This window comes from Pristiophorus japonicus, chromosome 19 (assembly GCF_044704955.1).
Source record: "Pristiophorus japonicus isolate sPriJap1 chromosome 19, sPriJap1.hap1, whole genome shotgun sequence".
Taxonomy (NCBI): domain Eukaryota; kingdom Metazoa; phylum Chordata; class Chondrichthyes; family Pristiophoridae; genus Pristiophorus; species Pristiophorus japonicus.
The window spans coordinates 18469955-18474176 of NC_091995.1; the positions used below are offsets into that span (position 1 = coordinate 18469955).

Here is a 4222-nt window from a genome sequence, read left to right on the forward strand (position 1 = left end):
TGAATGGTGACAGATTAGGAAAAGGGGAGGTGCAATGAGACCTGGGTGTCATGGTACATCAGTCATTGAAGTTTGGCATGCAGGTACAGCAGGCGGTGAAGAAGGCAAATGGCATGTTGGCCTTCATAGTTAGAGGATTTGAGTATAGGAGCAGGGAGGTCTTACTGCAGTTGTACAGGGCCTTGGTGAGGCCACACCTGGAATATTGTGTTCAGTTTTGGTCTCCTAATCTGAGGAAGGACATTCTTGATATTGAGGGAGTGCAGCGAAGGTTCACCAGACTGATTCCTGGGATGGCAGGACTGACATATGAAGAGAGACTGGATCAACTGGGCTTGTATCCACTGGAGTTTAGAAGAATGAGAGGGGATCTCATAGAAACATATAAAATTCTGACGGGATTAGACAGGTTAGAGGCAGGAAGAATGTTCCCGATGTTGCGGAAGTCCAGAACCAGGGGTCACAGTCTGAGGATAAGGGGTAAGCCATTTAGGACCGAGATGAGGAAAACTTCTTCACTTAGAGTGGTTAACCTATGGAATTCTCTACCGCAGAAAGTTGTTAGAACACAAGAACATAAGAATTAGGAACAGGAGTAGGCCATCTAGCCCCTCAAGCCTGCTCCGCCATTCAATAAGATCATGGCTGATCTGGCCTTGGACTCAGCTCCACTTACCCGCCCTCTCCCCGTAACCCTTAATTCCCTTATTGGTTAAAAATCTATCTATCTGTAACTTGAACACATTCAATGAGCTAGCCTCAACTGCTTCCTTGGGCAGAGAATTCCACAGATTCACAACCCTCTGGGAGAAGAAATTCCTTCTCAACTCGGTTTTAAATTGGCTCCCCCGTATTTTGAGGCTGTGCCTGTTGAGGCCAGTTCGTTAGATATATTCAAAAGGAAGTTAGATGTGGCCCTTACGGCCAAAGGGATCAAGGGGTATGGAGAGAAAGCAGGAAAGGGATACTGAGGTTGAATGATCAGCCACGATCTTATTGAATGGTGGTGCAGGCTTGAAGGGTCGAATGGCCTACTCCTGCACCTAATTTCTGTTTCTATGTGCACTTGCAGGGTTACGGACCTCGAGCTGGAAAGTGGGATTCGGCTGGATAGCCTCTTGTTGGCCGGTGCGGACACGATGGGCTGAAATGGCCTCCTTCCGTGCTGTAAACTTCTATGACTCTTTGTCCCAAACTTAGTGCATATAAAGGCACAGACACCTCCAGAAACTAGGCTAAGCAGGCAAAGAGAGAGGGGGGGGGGGGGGCAGCGGGGTGCTTGAATTTAACGTCTCACCCAAAAGGATCCTTTCCCCCCCCCCAGAGTGGGTTGGTTTCTGCTACAAGTATCGTTTCAAATGAAGAATCAGGTCGACAGCGGAAATACGAGGCTTCCTGGGACTGTCCCACTATCTTTTAATGGTTCTCTCACGTCTCTCTCGAGTGGAACATTCTTGGGGAATGTAGATGCAATTATTTTTGGAGATGACTCATCGGGAAAAAAAGGTTGCTTCCAATTGAAACTGAACTTGCAATGGGGGGGGGGGGGCGGTGTGGGAGGAGGAAGAGTTTGACTGGCACGGCCAAGAGCCAAAGAGAAGCTCAGTCAGTCTGGTGCTATTGGCTGGGCGGGGCTGGTCAGCGAGGACAACCCAGCCGAACTGCTACAAATTGCTGGGGAGCGGCGGAAGAGCGAGTACATTGAGTCTCGGAGCCACCCTTGCTACTTGCTACTTAAACCACTCAAACCACTCTGTTAGCATGTGTTTGGCTAGACATTGCGTCCGTTGCATCGGACACCCCAGGGACACGTTCCCCGGCCGCTCCACACAGACTCAGCCGCTGGTTTTCACCTTCGAGCCCATCCCGGATCGGCGATCCAAGATGCGAATCAAGAAGCGACCGCGTCGAGTTCTTTATCCTTCTCATCAGGTACGCTTCTTGTCCATTTTAACAAAGACTTTCCTTTTTTGAGATCTAGAACATAAGAAATAAGAGCAGGATTAGGCCACTTGGCCCCTCGAGCCTGCTCCGCCGTTCAATAAGTTAAAAGACTTGCATTTCTATAGCGCCTGTCACGACCACCGAAAGTCCCACTGCGCTTCACAGTCAATGAAGTACTTGTTTTGAAGTGTCGTCACTGTTGTAATGTGGGAGAGGCAGCAGCCAAATTTGCGCACAGCAAGCTCCCACAAACAGCACTGTGATAATGACCAGAGCATCTGCTTTAGGCATGCTGCTTGAGATAAATATTGGCCCAGGACACGGGGGATAACTCCCCTTGCTCTTTGAAATAGTGGCCATGGGATCTTTTACATCCACCTGAGCGGGCAGAGAGTGCCTCCGTTTGATGTTCCATCCGAAAGACGGCATCTCTGACAGTGTAGCACTCCCTCAGTACGGTATTGGAGTGTCAGCCTAGATTTTTGCACTCAAGTTTCTGGAGTGGGACTTGAACCCACGACCTTCAGAGGCGAAGGTGCTTCTAACTGAGCTAGTGGCTGACAAGGTGTGATAGTTACCAGATAATCTGTTTTAGCGATGGCTTGAGGGATTAATATTGGGCCAGGATAAACAGTTTGTTATTCAAAAACTATTTTGCAAGTATAGTTACTGCCTTCAATATCCCACTATATAGGGGAAAGTAATTAGTTTTAAAAGTAGCTCTAGTCATTACAATGGCATAGCAGTGTTGCTGATCTCTCCTTTTTAACATGCTCTCTTCTCTGTCTCCAGGTTAGGAGGTCACTTCCCACACAGAAGGACATGACCAAGAGGATGCTCCTGTTTTTAGTCTCAATCGTCCTCTTCCAGGTGTACATTGCCACTGAAGATGATGAGCCTTGCCTCTCCTCTCCAGACCTGGGTGCTGCAAAGCCGGTCCTGGCATCTGTCCAGACTCCTTCCTCGTGGAATTCCACCGTGATCCTCGCCCCGTCCCCGGGAGCTGAAGCCAGCTGCTCCCAGCACCTTGCGGGAGGGCGCTCGCTACAGACCGCCCAGGTCATCCTATCCTACAGGTTGTGATCTGTGAAAATGATACGATTTGCCCCGAGGGGCAGGTGGAATCAGTAGAACTTTCCTCCAGTGACATTGGTCGTGCATGGCAAGATCCCATTGTTGTCCACAGGAGCTTACTCCATGCAATAAGCGGAGTGAAATGTGGGAGGGGGTACCCATCAGTGAAAGACTGAGCCATGTTATCAACATGTCCATATTGTGTGCTGAGAAGGTTTTTCGTCTTCAGATCATGGGAGCTTAAACCATCTGAAGACATATATTGCAAGAGAACTTGGGACTCCTATCAGAATTCAACCGTTGGTGTAAGGTTCTGATACACTCATTGTCCCAAGCCTTCAGGAGTTTAGGACTTAAATCCATCTGAGTCCAATGCTGATGTTTCTTCAATATTTCAGCTAACTAACTGCACTACTCCATTGAAACTTTTTATTTATTATCTAAATATATTTATTTATTGAATATTACTATTTAGAATGTATATCGATGTATTTATAATTGAATCTGCCTTGACTTTTACAAGGGTATGTCTTTGCTTACTGAGTAAGTTATGTTGATGATCTCACCAGTTGGGTGGGGTGAGAAAACTCACTTTGTGCCAAAGTTGAGAGTTGTAGATGGATTAGCCATTTGTGTCTGTACATGTTTGTCTTATCTGTCTGATGGTATGTTCTATGATCAGTATGAATCGCTGCAATCAAATAAAAACATGTTCTATTATTAATTTTTCATGTCTTGTCTTGTGGTCTATGTGCTCTGTAGGAAGGGCAGGTTTTTTGGGGGGAGGGGGAGGGGGAGGGGGGTGAAATGAAGAAATATTTCAAAATCCTGGGGTATGCTTTTGGTTTTGTTAAGGGTGTTTGGCATTAACTATCAAGAATTGGCAATATGAACCAGATGGTACAATTTTAAAGGGGTGCAGGACAGAGAGACCTGGAGGTGTGTGTAGACAAATCTTTAAAGGTGGGAGAACAAGTTGAGAGGGCTGTTTTTTTTTTATTTTATTTTAAAAAGCATATGGGTTCATTGGCTATCAGTAGAATACAAAAGCAAGGAAGCTATGCGAAACTTTTTAGAAATCATTGGTTAGGCCTCCGCTGGAGTATGCATTCAATTCTGGACACCACATGTTCGGAAGGGAGTCTATGCTTTGAACATGGCGCGTCTGGCATGCTCTTCCGCACTCCTCTTTGAACCAGGTTGG

At 46.7% G+C, this 4222-nt stretch overlaps 1 long non-coding RNA gene across 1 annotated transcript; it reads left to right on the forward strand.

Moving 5' to 3' along the window:
* The first annotated feature begins 1684 nt into the window (after positions 1-1684).
* LOC139230382 (uncharacterized) lies at positions 1685-3742 on the forward strand. Its single transcript, XR_011587912.1, has 2 exons — positions 1685-1932; positions 2737-3742. It is a non-coding gene; the product is annotated as an uncharacterized lncRNA (long non-coding RNA).
* The last annotated feature ends 480 nt before the right edge of the window (positions 3743-4222 follow it).